The following is a 15921-nucleotide window of genomic DNA, read 5'->3' as shown; positions in this document are numbered from 1 at the left end:
TTTTATCTCAGATTCATCCATGGCAGATCTTCTCTTTTCTTCTTCTCTCTCATAAATGGAGCAGGAGCTTAACTGACTTATTGTGATTGTTATGTTGTTAAAAAAACAGTTTAAGAGCATAACTCTGTGCATTTAAACACAGCATACTGTATAACCTGTGTAATGTGACTGCAAGAGTACATATTCCAGCTTTTATTGTGCAGGCGTGTTGAAAGATGTAGCTCATACAGAGCTGAAAGTCGAGCTCGGGTGTATTTTGGGGATCATAACCCAGCAGCAGATGGATCGTAGCTGCTCCTCCGCTCGGCGAGTGTCATTCATGATTTCATTCTGTGTCATACATACGCCTCTCTGCTCGCCGAGGTCAGAGCGAGTCAAGTGGCCTCTGGAGCTGAACTGAATAGACCTCCAGTTGATGTATCACCTGGACTTTTTTTTGATGCTCCTCTCTGCTGAAACCAGCTTTCATTTCAGGTTTATTTGCTGAACTGAAAATGCTGCACTTCTCTGTTTGACTCACATGTGGAAGTGATGATCAGGAAGCTTGATTTTGTGTGTTTGGCTCTCGAAAGGATCCCACGTATAAACAGCACTGAGGCCAAAACAACAGAAAAAGGCGGCAGTCCTGCAAGCCCCCCACCTCCACCTCCACCTCCACCTCCCCACATCTGCCCGGCCCACACACACACACACACACACACACACACACACACACACACACTGAATGTTTTCATTTCTTCATATCACCATCTCGTCTGACTTTCCAAAACAATACGCGTTGAAGCAAAGAACCACATGTGAACAGTTTTACATTTTCTATAATTACATATGATAAGATAAGGACGCAGCTAAATGGCACTTCTGCAGTTGAAAGGTCAGTTCAGTCTTGATCTCTCCACAAGGTCCATTTTCATTTCGATCATATCACATGATCTTTTCTTCGTTGAATTGTAGATGTTTAATTTTTTCTTGACTTCCCTAACAATTTCATGTCTGTGTTAGCTTATCTTAGCTTAGCTTAGGTCATTTGAAAGCTCCAGAACAGCGACTAAACACTCACTAAATGCCTTCAGAGCATCTTTTTACATTTTTGCGTCATGTCAGATTTAGATTAGGAGACTTCAGAGGCTGCTGCAACCTAACTAGCTCCACTGCTAGCATGCTAATCTGCTAGCATCACCATATATTAGCTTCTTCACTGGTAACATTTTTTTAGTCATAGACAAACTAGCAAGGCCACTGAAGAGTAACTCTTGTCTTGCTGGTTGTCCTTTGAAACCCAAATTAAATCACTAAACAATTTAGCATCTTAGCAATTTATATATATATATATATATAAAAAAAAGAACAATTTTACAAATTCTATAAACATCCTGATACAGAAAGTGTATCTGTTTTTAAACTTCCTGATTAAAGCCAGTTTGCTGGATAGAAATGCAGCACATGAGTACAGTGGTCTTAACAGGACACATATAGAACAGCTGATGTATAGACGTGTTGAAAGCGTCCTTTGTTCGAGTGCAGCGTGGCTCCTCCCAGCTCAGCACTTCTGTGAGTCAGGTGACGGTCAGCAGAGAAAAAACGCTGCTCTGGCACAAAGCGGCACCAGGACCCGGCCGCACGCTTCCCATCACACGACCTCTGCAGGCAAAACGAGCTGGAGCTGACTCATGAGTACTGTGTTATGACTCGGGTGAAGTGGGCCACTGTACTTCCCATCGCGCTGTTTAGATTGGCGTCTGAATGTTGTCAGAGAGAGCCGACAGCTCAGGCGTGACTCAGGACTTTTGACTGTGCTGAGTCGTTGTGATAACAAGTTTATTCCTGTTGAGCGCAAAGAAAATCCTTTTTTTCTCTTCGTCCACTGTCCATATTTAAATAAAGTTTCTAATAAAACTCATCTGTACTTTGAGTTTGCAGTATGGGATGTTGAATAAGCAACTTCAGAATTTAATTTAAGTGTATTTGTATGAATATATTCTGCCAGAAATCTGACGTTGAAGTCAAGCTTGAATTGTGTTGTGCAGCTGTGTGTTCCTGTGTGTACAGTCGTCCATGTTTGTTTTAGCACCATAAAGCTGAGCTGTAGGTTCAGACACATGCAGCACAGAGAACAGGATTCTCCACAGACTGGCCTTTGTTCAGCGGGACACTCCTGCTTTGAGCCGGTGAAGCAGCGAGACGCATGTTCACGCCGGGCTTTTGAAAGACCTGTTGCTCACCATGGCCTCTTTGATGCCTCTGCTGTATTTGAATAGCATCTGCTCATGGATTTGCATCCGATTTGTGTGCTGTGAGATCAGCAGAGGTGCTGCATCGTCTTATCATCGTGCGTCGCGCTCAGTCACACGACCAATTTGTCAGGACATGGACAAATTGGTTTTTTGTCTTCACCAAATATGGAGATATAATGTTGCTGAAGCATATTTCCTGTATGTCATAGAAATCCTCAACATTTTGTTTTATTTGTAGATAAACAGAAGTATAGGATTCAGACATTTACTTAAGTAAAAGTAGTAAAGTATCATCTAAATGTAGTTTAAGTATCAAAAGTAAAAGAACTCATTATTATATAATGTTGGATTATTATTTATTAACTTGTAAGCAGCATATTAACTCTGTAGCTGGTTGAGGTGGAGCTAATTTTAACTACTTTATATGCTGTAGCTAAATCCTTTATTATAAGATGATCATATGTTTTGTATGTGAAATCTTTAAGTGCAAAGTAACTAAAATGTGTAGTGTTGTAGGAATAGAAAGAAATACGACACTGAAGTAGAGTATTTAAGTAAATTTATTTAGCCGCATCCCAAGACTGATGTTTTTTTACCTTTGGAAAATCTAAATATGATGGAGGTTTGATCCAGAATTGTGTCAGCAGGATTACTTCGCTGGAAATCCTTGGGTTCCACCAAACCATCCCTTGAAAGTCGTTGAATTCAAAGTCCGGGTGACCCGTAGAGGAAATTACACGGCGCGCTCTCAATGTTGCAGACGTTTTTGTGGTTGTAAACTTGTGTTGCGTGGGGTGTGTGTGAATGTGTGTGTGCTGACGCGATGGATCCCGGCGAGCGCTCGGGGAGTCGTGGACGTGGGTTTTAAGAGCCTCAGTGCAGCCAAGCTGTTTGTTTGTGGGTCTCCAGGCTTTTGTGGTTGTCATAGCAACCGCCCAGTGTTAGGTGCTCTGCGGCATTTTCACAGACGAGCCACTCTTTGTTCAATGAACTCGGCTGAGGAAAGAGCTATTACCACACTTTGACTTCTCATTGTGGCACACACACACACACACACACACACACGCATGAATATGCATCGGTCCTGCTTTGGGCCACAACAGAGTAAATATCAGTGGACTGGTTACAATGGCTGCTATTCTTCGTCACTCTGCACTTCTTGGCTGGCTCGCTGCTCCGTCAGCACGAGCTTGAACTGCGGACAGTGTGTGCATGCATGTGAGCAAGTGAACGTGTTAAAGTGCGTTTGCTTGCATCCACAGTAAAGGAGTCTGCATGCATGCGTTTTGTGCACAGACTGTATGCAGACAGGTTGTGTGTTTTTCTGTGTTAGCATTTTTTTTTTTTTTTTTAAACTTGTGTTCTTGCTCCGGGCTGCATTTGCTTATGTGCACTCGCCATCGTGCACACGTGCGTGCTGAGGCAGCAGGCGAGGCGATAGATAAGTGTAATGGGATGACTGTGCTGAGTCGGCAGTTTGGAGTTTGAGTGCCTGGCCGATGGACGCTGCACCTGAGAGACTGTAGCACTCCATCATGGCTGCGAAGCTGGAGGAAAGAAGGCTTCCTCTTCTCTGGTGGGCCATGAGGGAAGCTGCTATGAGAGTGTGTGTGTGTGTGTGTGAGAGAGAGAGAGAGTGAGAGAGGGAGGAAGGCTCTGAATGGGGGCAACAACTAAGAAATGTGAACATTAACCAGCTTCATCAATCCCAAGATGTCAGTTTTTACAACTGCACCATTCTGCAACAAATTTCTGGATCTTTTGGTTATAATTTCATGCACATTTAATTTTTATTCAGTGTGGCATATTTGGTATTTTTGGAAACCCTGAGATCTTGACCAGAATCCAACATAAAGTCCTGTGGGTCAGAAAAATTCATGAGCCTAAGAATTAGAGAGCTGCCTAAACACTCGGCAGTGTTGAAGTGATTAATGAAGCATCTCACAGCAACAGAGAGGACGAAGCCTTTGAACATCACACGTACATTTGGCCGGGTATCAAACCTCAATAATTTGAGAATACGAAACAACATGTGTCCGTGGTGAAGACAGTGAAATGTTGGCATAGAGTATAGAACTGACACGATTAAAGATAAAAAAGATTAAAAAAAATTGATCCCCAGGGAAATTAAACTTGTCCAGTAGCTTATTAATGTGTTTGGTAAAGATTTGAGTTTTTATTAGTTGATATTGCAAATTGAATATGTTTGGGTTTTGGGCTGCTGATTGGACAAAACAAGACACTTGAAGGTGTCACCATTGTATCTGAAGAACTATGACATAGACCAAACAACTCATCAATTAATCAAAAAAGTAATTGTCTGATTAATTGATGATGAAAATAAAAGTTAGTTGCACTGCTTGGTCAAAAAAAAACCCTGAAAACCTGTCTAACTTTTTATGGAATTTTATGCAGGAAAAGTTCTTTATTTAACACTGATGCACTGGGCAGTTTGGCGTCTTGTATTAAATTAAAAAAGGATTAAAACATGGTTATATAAACTAAGGTATCAGAACCAAAACTGAGGTGTCATACTTGAACCAATATCCAAAAATTTCAGATGGCCCATCTGTGGAAAATAAAGAGTTTTTCACTTTTTTCACCAAAATTTGTGGCAGAAACCGGAGAAAAGGGATTAAAGAGGTGGAAAAAGAAAGTAGGGATATATATTGGTTAAGTGTCAGCTCAACAAACTGGAAGAGAGGAAGCAGAGCGGTCAACCCGGTCCATGTCAATCTCCTCACACACACTCACACAGTGTTTTTGGAGTCAGAGAAATGTATGTGTGGGTAGCCAGGCTGCATCCTACAGCGAGCGTTAGAGGAAGGAGACAGAGGGGGGATAAATGGTGACCTCTGACCCTCTCAGTGCGATACTTGGCAGGCCCCCAGACTCCTGTCCTTCCTCTGCTGGGGAGAGAGAAAGCATGGGGAGGGCTGTCACAGAGAGAGCGAGGCAGATATTTCCCCTTCATCTTTCCACCTGGCTCAACAGGCAGAAGGGTCATATTGTTCCCGCCCATGACTCACTCTGAGCAGGATGGATGGAGCAGTGGCGCGTTTTTACGCAGCCGTGTCTTGCTGTTCACGCCTGAGGTTTAAATGTCTGCATGCTGGGGCGCTTCTGTAGAAGCCGGCCAGACTCTTTGTGTTTGTTTACAGTGACTGGTGGCATCAAAGCCCCCCGAAATACCAGGGGGGCTTTGATGCCACCAGTCATCAAATCAAACAGTAATCAAACAGATGATTACAACCTCAGTGTCCGTTTTTATGGTTTTATTTTGGCCTATCATTTCCATCAGTTATGTCAATACTATAGAAACGAGACCCAATTTGTGGACAACAAAACAAAAACAAAAACTGGAGGTGATAAAGAATTCCCTCAGTGAAAAACATTTTTCACAGAGTTCATTGTGTTTTTTCATTTACAAAGCGGCTTCTGTCCGCTGTGGGCCACCGTAGGCCTCTTTCCAGCTTTTTCTAGGATATGCAGCAGTTGTTGGTCAAAAAACAATCGGCATGGCTTGAAGTGGCAGAAAATGTTCTGTTCTTTTTACCCTCTTGTTAACCTGTTTATATAGTGGTTTATATTTAATTCAGAATTTAAAGTTTTAGATCCCACTTAGATGAGAAAAATATGTTGTGCTTCTCTAAATTGCTACCCTACGTTCAATTAGTTTCCTCCATGAATTCAAAACAATATATTTCTACCAGTCACTCCAGTCTCACTCTTGGCCCCGTCAATGTGGGGGCATTTAGACTTCAGACGGGGCATGGTTACATAACACTGAATATTGTGTGACCCGGGGATTAGCTTCCAGTTTACTTTGCTGCAAATTTGCTTGTCAGAGTCGTCCGAAGTTGACCTTACATTACCTCTGCTGGTGAATCCGTTGTAATAAAGTGATTTTGGTCTGAAATGTAATTGTTATACTCTAAATTATGGTGTGAGTGGGCCTGCATATGAGTTGATTATTGGCCTGTAAAACGTGCTCTTGAAAGAACAGAGTCTAGTCAAAAAAAAAAAAAGGGAGAAAACTTGCCATATAAATACAGTTTTCCCCTCTGGTCCTCCTGTCTCTTTCTTTCTGTTTTCCCTCTCTCTGTCTATACATTCCCGTCTCTCTCTCTTCATCATCTCTGTCTCTGGGCGTACACATCTCTGCCATCGGGTTTTTCACATCTCTCTTTTCTCTCGCCTCCCACTCCGCTGCAGAGATGGACTCTGTGTTTGAGTCTCTGCGCTTGCCAGATGCATGGAGCCACAGTGCAGCAGCCCGCAGAGCGTCCAGACAGCAGTCTGGCCCGTCCTGCATGTCGGCCCTGTCCACAGCGTTTCACTGTGACTTTCAGAGAGGAGGGTTGGCTCTTATTTCCTCTGCTTTGCCTCCAAAACTGAAGGCAGCAGTAACCTGAATCTGTTCACGCTGCCAGACCTTCATTGTCAGTCTGATTCACCTCTCAATTCTGCATGACAGTTCATTGTTATTTTAGGATGTAATGTATATCTGTTACCGATTACCACTGACTGCAGTGTCAGAAATGCACAGGGGAGCATCACATCTGCAGGTTTTTGTTTAGGTTTGGCAACTTTTGGGCCAAATTTAGGCATCATCTCAAATACCGAAAAAGTTATTCTATACCCACTTCTTTCCATTTTTGTCTCGTTGGTCTCTCTCCTGACTGTGACTCAGCCAAGTCCTTGGTGTCAAAGTTGTAGAAACGGTTCAGGTGAACTGAAAATGTGCCCATCGTCATGGCAACCGTGACAAACTCCGGATTAAGCACTCAAATACAGACGATGTGTGGGCTGAATACCTTCGTTCACTTTCATCAGAAAACCCAGCATCTGTAGTTTAAGGGGTGATTATTGTGACAAACTGATATCACTGATATCATACTGTGTTTAAGAAGCACATGGACTCATCTCTTTTCATAAAATGTTTATTTTTACACGACCTCTACTTTTAAGATACTATATCATACTTGAATAAGGAGTTGTTGCATGATGCTAACTTAGCCTGGTAGCATAGTGACTATAGCAAATCATTATATTACAAAGTATTTTTGCAATGGCAAGATTTATGATAACGTTATAAAATGTTTGTTGTGTGTAGACTTTCTACAAAGGTTATGTCATCAAAACATTTTTTCAAACTAACTCCAAACCACGGCAGAGCGCGTAGCTTTCAACTTTAGCCATGTGTGCTGTTGCTGTTTCAATAGATCAATATGTTATAATATCAATTTAATGGTATAATTTTTTTTTATCACAGTTTATGCCAATATTATCTTGAACAATGTAATATAGCACAATCCTTGCAGTGAATACTCGCAAGGCTAGTTTGTGAATTGCTATGGTGAGCTATGGCTAATATGCTAGCAAGCAGGGAATGCTAGCACTATAGTCACAATAGCTCTTCAAGCTTCTTTGTATTTTCTCTGAACTGGGCCTTTTACTTCCCCCTGGCATTTTAATCTTGAATTGTACATCTTATCATCCAATAAAAAGTTATTTAAGAGGGAAAAGAGTAGCTTCCAGAGCTAGCAAACGTGCTAGCTGACAGATTAGCAGGCTTCCTTGGCGCAGCTGCTAATGGAAATGTAAGTTCACGATGTTTATTCAAGAGATGTATTTGTACTATCATTCCTGTCTCATAAATGTCTGCAAACCATCTGAAGTTTGTGATGTTTATATTCCAGCAGAGGGGGGTAAACAATATATCACAGTTCAGCGCAGCTAATAAGCTACGGTAGCTTAGACGCTCCTGCTCTCCATGCCTTTAAAGGTCACCGCTGTCAAATCGACTTGTTATCGGTCAACGGCGCAACTCTGTGTAGCAGAGTTCAACTGCGTTAAACTTGATGTTTAAGATTTATGCAAATTTACTTAACCCCATAAGTGAATCCACAGATCACAGTTGATTTTGTTGCCATTTTGAATCTGGTGTGAAGCTTTTTCCTTTACGTCATAGTAGTAAGTGTTTAAAACAAGGGGGGGACACAGAGTTCACATGTCCAAAACAGTCTGGAAAGTATAGGACAGTCCTGGTCATAAGACATCCCCCCCTTTTCCAACATCTGTTTTTGAGAAAGAGACTTTTTAAGGATAGGAAATACTTTTTACACTTGTCCTGTTGGAAAAGTTTCTCTGAGATGCCATTAATCCAAAGAGAAGACAGTCCTCCTCCTCCTCCTCCTCCTCCTCCTCATCATCATCATCATCACCATCATGAAGATATTTCTCTTGCATAAGTGAAACATTAAACCCACATCAGTGTATCTTGTCTATCCTTTCTCAAGCTGTCTTTTTGAGCTCATCATCTGTGACAGCTGGAGTTCTCGCCTGTTTGACTGATTTTCTCCTTGGTTCATTTCTGCAGTGAAGACGTCAAGAGACACCAAGAACTTTTTCTCAGTTTTCACAGCAAAACATTTTCCACAAACCCTCAGAAACTCAACTGGGCCACTGAAACACTTTCAGTACCCACTAGGTCTGAAACACTTGAAAACACTCGCTAGCCTGGAAAACATTACGACTACAAACTTCCCATAATTCATCTCTCTCTGTAGAAGGCCGTGTTGTACCGGCGCTCCCTCCGTTCAAAAAGAAGATCTGAAGTTGTGAACATGTTAACACCACTTTTAAAAGACGTTACCTCATGTTCAGGCTGTAACGGTAAATTAGAGGAGTTCCCTTCTTCTTTATCGTTTCCCATTGACACATCCCTTCCTGCACGTGTCCCTCCAGGGTGCAGGCCGTGCTCTCCGTGAACTCGCCCAGTTGAACGCCGTGCCCTAATCTTTCACACATGAGGAAATCATCTGGGAGTCTGAGAAAGAGGAAGGTGCTGTAGCTTTTTAGCAGCTCTGTTTTCCTGGCACCAGAAACTCTTTCCACCAGCACTTTCTGTCCCCCGCGAGCCCGAGTGAACCGAAGGCGGCAGAAATAGACTTCACACGAGAGACACAACATTTCTACCTCCCCGGGATCCACGGAGGCCCACCCCCCCCAACTCATCCAGACATCTCATCACATTACTCGAGCTGTGGGTGGTGTTATGGTTTTTATGTTGTAAAAAGAAACAGCCCCCACCCCCCCCACCCCACCCCCTTCGACCTCCTCTCAGCTCCTTTCTCCATCTCAGTTGAACATTTTGGAGGAGACGCTGGAAACATATTTCTGTAGACGTTTTTCTTGCAATTTATCTGCCTGTTTCTGGGGTTTCATGGGGACGTGAGAGGCCCTCCGGTTCCCTTAGCTGGAGACTCAGGCTTGAGAAACTGGCCACGGTGTTGAAAACCGCCTTCCTGTGTCGGACCCTCTGCCAGCGGTATCTGCCTTTCCTCTACACTTGTCTGCCTGCCTGTGTGTTCGGATGTGGCAGGGGCTCGCGCTCATGAGCTGGCTTGTTTCAGTCAAAGGATTGTACTAATATGGAACTGGCAGAGACGCAGGAAATATTTTCCTAACTGAGGTTGATTAATGGAGTGGGGAGGAGGGGACTGTGGACGAGCGAGAGGTGGGGAGAGGAACAGGAGCGGGGAGAGATTGTGAATTTCTTAAAAAGAAAACTATGTGATGGGTTTACAGCTTCTATTAATGTGTCATGAAGCAGTTTTTATTAAAGTTTATTCAGATTATGTGGGAGGTAAAGCTCTTTTTTGAGTGTTAAAGATGATTTACTTATTTATGCCGACAGCGGACGGTTGATTACTTGATTCAACAGAAAATTAGACAAAACTTCCGAGCCGTCCATCCGGTCACGTGACACTGTGATGGATCCGGCGGCATCAAGTTCAAGTTTATTTTTGTCTGTCTAGGAACCACAGGAATGAAACTCTCGTCCCAAGGCAGTTCAATTTAAAACAAACAAACAAACAAACAAAAGTCTCAGTCACTTTATAGCTGAGGATTCAGTGAGAAAACCACTTTCATGTCTTTACACTACATCTGAAATCTGAACCTGCAGGTAGCTTGTTAGCTTAGCTTATATCTTAAAATGTCTGTTCAGTAAATATGAAGCTGGAGCCAGAAGCTGGTTAGCTTAGCTTAGCACAAAGACTGAAAACGGGAGGAAGCAGCTAGCCTGTACGCTAAATCTGAAATACTGCAAGTAGCTTGTTAGCTTAGCTTAGCTTTTAGACTGGAAACAGATGAAAAAAATGTTAGATGAAAAAATTGGTGCCACTCTCATGTCTGTATAGTAAATATGTAGCTTAGCTTAGCACAAAGACTGGAAACAGGAAGAAGCAGCTAGCCTAGCTCTGTGACAAGGTAACAAATCTGTTTAATAGCAACTATAATGGTCACAAATTAACATATGAGATCTTGTTTCATAAATCCATGAAAAAAAATTAAATAAAAAAATAAAAGTGCAAAAAGACACCCACAGGTTTCAGTTTCTGAAAAGTGAGGATTTGTGGCTTTTGTCGTGATTTATATTATTGTAAATTGAATATCTTACAAAATATATATTATATTATATTATATTATATTATATTTAATATATATAATATATTTTTGAATATATAATACAAAACAAGCAATGTGAAGACATCACTTTTCACTAATTTATGACATTTGATCGTCTGAACAATGAATCAGTTAAGATAAAAAATGTTATCAGTGTAGACACAAAAAAAAGTAATAAAAGCAGTTAAAAAAACTGTAGTTTTCCTGTTTTATTTACAATCGCTCCAGAGTTGAGGTATTTCAGTCTGCTGAGCGTTGCGTTCAGAGGTTACCATGGGAAAAATGGTGCGTGTAATGACGCTGACTGGCAACTTTCCCTTAAACTGATGTGGAGCAGATTCCTCCCGCTCTTGACCCCTGTTGTTTTTATAGCCCGCCTCAGTTCTGGGAGGCTGAGACGAGAGAGAAAGGAGGCAGACGAGAGCAGAAGGAGGGGGAATGGGCCCTGAAAATTTACGACCCTCCAGTTCCTCCTCCAGACACAGTCAGTCGTGCTTTCGCTTTGCTCCCTTACACGACATGTTGTACTGACGCTGAAACAGACTGTGTTTGAGCTGCAGTAATGAGACTGATTTTCACTGGCACGTCGGTGATGAGCGGCGCATTGAACTGGTCTCCAGGACTCTGATGCAGACATGTTAACAGCTTACAGAGATTCACAGCACATACTGTACTGACAAGAACTGTGCAAGGACAACGCGATCACACATGGAGTACACAGGCATCATACAACACTCACTACAGTATACACAGCAAAGTACTGTGTGTATCACTCTCCAGTAAAACAGCAAACGGTCTGTGAACTGTTCTGATGCTGAAGTCTGTTAAACAGATGTTTGTCATGTTCACTGCATTTTAGGTTATATTTTATTGTTTTGAGGTATCTGGCCCAATTTTATGTAAACTCCACTGTGTAAATCTCTTTGGGGTTTCACATTTTCACAGAAAATAAAAGCCTGAGTTACTCATGAGAGCTTCCCTTTCAACAATTACACACAGTAGAGCCGCACATCAATTGATTCATCGTTTTGTGGATTCAAAGAAAATTATTTGGCAAATCTTTTAGGTTTAGGTCATTTTCAAGCAAAAACAACCAACAGTCTCTTGGTCCAGGTTCTGAAATGTCACATTTTACCTTTCTTGGTCTTACATCACAGTAAATAGATTATTTTGTGGTGGTGGTGGTTGGATGAAATGTCACATTGGGCTCTGGGATATTTTGATGGTTTATGCAGTTGATGTGAAAGGCAGGGGTGTAAACTATTACTTTCATTATTGATTATTTTCCAATTTACACAATTACTTTTTCAGTTTTATATAAGAACATAGTGGAAAAAGGCCCAATCACAGTTTTCCAAAGCAGAGCAATGCAGCTACTCTGAAAAAAATTCTCCTTTTGTGCTCTCATTGCGTTATTACTCAACCCACTCTCCTGCAAACTCATATAATCAGCACAGGAATGCGACAAGTTTACACCAGCTCTGGATCTGGAGTTTGTCAAAAAAGTCCATCTTAGAAGTTCAGGAAATTCCAAAACGGTTCAAAGTGGATGACGCTTGCTGAGCAAAAGCACATTTCATACTGTATCTGATTATACTGTAAAAGTGTGAAGGGCGAAGCTCAGAAATGTGGTACTCATTCAGAACATGTTTGTAAGGATGCTACTCATCCTGCCGCCTCCTTTGGCTATAAATACCTCGGCCCTCCGCGCAGGGAAAACCCAGCGGCTGCTGTTTCACTGGAGTGATAGCAACTGAACTCTCAGAGGGCTGTTTTTCCTCTGTTGGCTCCTTCAGTTGTCCACCAACACTGTCTTATTATGTTGTGATGAGCTTCTGCTAATGTTTGACAAAGCCATACATAGAGTCATATGGAGACGAAAGGCACAGTCGCTCTTTCACCTGCAGTAGCCGCTACCTAATGCACGTGATTGGTTATTGAATGAATGAATGAAGTAATTACTGTCGCTAGGCTTTCACTCCAGTCTGACCTGGCACATACTGTCTGCAGTTTACAGTGATGATAATAGTAATAATTTTCCTTCATTTGAGACAATGGCTGACAATGGCTTCTCATTTCCAGCAGGTGACCGTTGATCTAGTCTGAAATGAGTTCTGTCGCTGGCTGCTGTTTCCAGCTGTAGCGATGCCTCTGGATGACCTTTAATGTTCCCAGAGGACTCATTTTAAAACGGGAACCCTGTGATAATGTGCTAAATGACTGAGGCTACAGCTGCACGGCCAAAAACATCCATCCCCATGTTCAAGATGAGTCATCAAAAAAATGTTGTCTTTTCTTTTTTTGGGCATATATGTGGCGTTTACTAAAAGATAATTACAACAGTGTTTTTTAAAATTTTTTTTTATTTATGTGTGTCTTAAAATGTGAAGCTACAACCAGCAGCCATTTAGCGAGTTAGCTTAGCTTAGTACAAGGACTGGAAACAGAGGTAAACAGTTGTCCTTGCTTTGTCTAAAGGTCAAAAAGTGGAAATAAAGACACAGAGAGGGACAAATAAGGAGACTATTATTAGTATGATCATGAAAAATATAAGATCAAACGATTTGTTCTTACTCCCTGTTTGGCTGCTTATAGCCGAACAGGGAGTTGCCTTATATACTTCTTTGTATATTAAGCAGTGTGTCTTCACTTTTAACAGTAGGAGAGAAAAGTCTTTAAGGGTGAGGACTAAAACTCATTGGAAAACTTAAAATGTCTCAGGTAACAAGCGTAAACTTGTAGTAACAACAGCATGACCCTAAAACTGATGACATCTAGGACTGGCTTTCACAGAGTGAACACAATTTCTTTCTTTCTTTAGTTTATATTCCTCAGAACGTTTTTTTTTTTTTTTGCACCGAGTACATCATTACAGCCTTTGTGAGAATATAATGACCGTGAGTTTTAATTTAATGCCTTTCTGACTGTCTGCTCATGCAGTAATCTGCCACTTTGACCAGTGGACCGGTGACTCAGTGTCAAGCCCTGACAAGAGCCCCAGAGCACCTGAGGGGCCTGGGAGTGTTGACCATAACACAGCCAGCGGGTCATGTGACAGCGCAGGTGGCTGCCAGCCTGGGCTGTGGGCTGCTGCCAAACTCCACAGTGACCCAGAGAGTTAGAGGAGCTGCAGGAGGGCCGGCTAATTCTTGTCAGGAGGAGGCTCGTCGTCCAGCCCAGAGCGGCCGAACTTACCCTCCTTCCAGCACATTTAACAAGCTAACATTCTTTCTGTGAACTTTAAGTCGTTTTCACAACTGCGCTCTTTGCGGTTTGACTCAGAACCCTTTGGCATTTTCAGCTGTCTGGTCCTGTTAAAGCTGCACTAAGCAGTAGTTTGAAGTAAAACACACTCACTTCACCTGCTTAAAGCACATGTCCCATCTCCCTTTGTACCATCTACCCAAGTGAAACTATGGTATTACAAGGTCTGTTTCTTTTTTGTAAAGCTTTTGTTTTACAAGTTTTCAGTTACCTCTTAAACTTCTCTTTCTGCCAGTTTTTGAAGGCATTTGTATTAAAATGAGTGGTGGGAAAGTGAACCAAAAAAAGGGAAGGAAGGGAAAAAGGACTGACACATCGTGGACAAATAACCCCACAACAAAGTGGGAACCTGAACCTGCAGAGCCATAAAATGCCCTTATCTTTACTCTTTGATTAAATTATACAGTTTTCACATTAGCTGCTGACACCAACAGTTTAAAGTCTTTGGCAGGCCTCTGTAAGGACTATTGATCCTGTTGGAACTTGACTTAAATCATGACTAACTTTGGAGGAATACAGTATCTTGGAGGGCGAGGGCTTGTGCACATAAATCTTCACTGCCGGTCTTTTTCCGTCAGCTCTACCCTTGGAGATAAAACACCATATAATCTGCTCTCTTCCCTCCACATCTTCTGCTGTGTCCACAGAGTTTTCCTCCACACCACCTCGCCAGCAATCCCGCACACATCTGAAACCTGGCTCCTCCACGCTTCGGTTTATTGATAGCCATGTCAACCTCATGCCACTCCATTTTAAAGAGTGACTTCATCGCGGAAGTTCCACAAGTGCGCCGAACCAGCTCGAACCAGTGACTTTTAAGTGGCTTTTGTTCCCCCGGCAGTGGAAGGCAGGCCAGCGAGAGACAGTGCTGGCTTTCATAAAGGCCTGGCTCCGCTCCTGCAGGTCCTCCTTCTGCTCTCTGGTGGAAACATGGTGCCTGATGTTTGGGGCGCTGGGTGTAATTAACCCGGGAACTCATAAAGAGGCGTTCACAGCAGGGTGGCGCAGCGGGACCACTCCTCATGCCAGCTCCTGTTGGGCGGCTGAGATCCTGTTCCAGATGTTTTCCATTAGCGTGTTTGCATGCCAGCAATGCCAGACAATCCACGGCCTGCTACACCTACTGTATACAGTACACAATGCTCCAGTGTGTGGCGGCTCCACGGAGAAGGAGCTGTTAGTTTCACAGGGAAAGGTGAAAGGCTGTGAGCATGTCACTAAACCAACAGACCACAGAGTTTCATTAAAATCTAATTTTTAAGAGCTCACACTGTACGAAAGTTTCCTCCCCTTTCTACCCAAAGGTCAGAGGTCAGGTTTTGCTACGCAGAGCCGGTGGTGATTCAGTGTTTTGCTCACAAACACATTGAACAGATGTTTTAGTTGGCGGTATTACAAACTGAAATATCTCAACAATCATCTGATGGGTTACCATGACGATGTGTACAGACATTAATGGTTTCCAGGGGACGGATCTTAATGATTTTGATGATCTTCTAACTTTTCCTCTAGTGCCATCATGAGCTTGACATCTGTAGTTTTGAGTGAAATGTTGGATGAATTTCCATAAGATGTGGATGAGTTGTAAACTTTTTTATTCATCCAGTACTTAGCTAGTTAGCAGGTATTAGAAAGCTAACACTCTACACTAAGATGGTTAACATTATACCTGCTTCACATCATCCTGTTAGCATTGTGGCTGTGAGCAGGTTAGCATTCTGAGTTTAGCATTCAGGTCAAAGCCCCACTGTGTCTAAATTCAGCCTCAGCGTGGCTGTGGCCTCCTACTAGACCTCCATCTCCCAGACACCAGCCCGCTGCTGTAATGTTCACCTGCCCAAATATGATTCTGCCGATGACGTTGTTAGCCTTGCTGGGTTTAATGCACTGGACTGAGACCAATAGCAACAGATTGTAAAAATAGTGTGAATTTAATAACTCTGCAATA

The 15921-nt window shown here is 42.4% G+C and overlaps 1 protein-coding gene across 3 annotated transcripts in view; it reads left to right on the top strand.

Annotated features, from left to right (window-relative positions):
• Positions 1–15921, top strand: part of actn1 (actinin, alpha 1) — a 58715-nt gene that overhangs the window by 12141 nt on the left and 30653 nt on the right. The window lies entirely within an intron of this gene.

This window comes from Trachinotus anak, unplaced genomic scaffold, assembly GCF_046630095.1.
Source record: "Trachinotus anak isolate AG129_WGS33_773 ecotype Australia unplaced genomic scaffold, CSIRO_AGI_Tana_v1 ptg000015l, whole genome shotgun sequence".
Classification (NCBI taxonomy): domain Eukaryota; kingdom Metazoa; phylum Chordata; class Actinopteri; order Carangiformes; family Carangidae; genus Trachinotus; species Trachinotus anak.
Note: the sequence above shows the minus strand (reverse complement) of the source record. Positions and strands in the feature narration are given on the sequence as shown.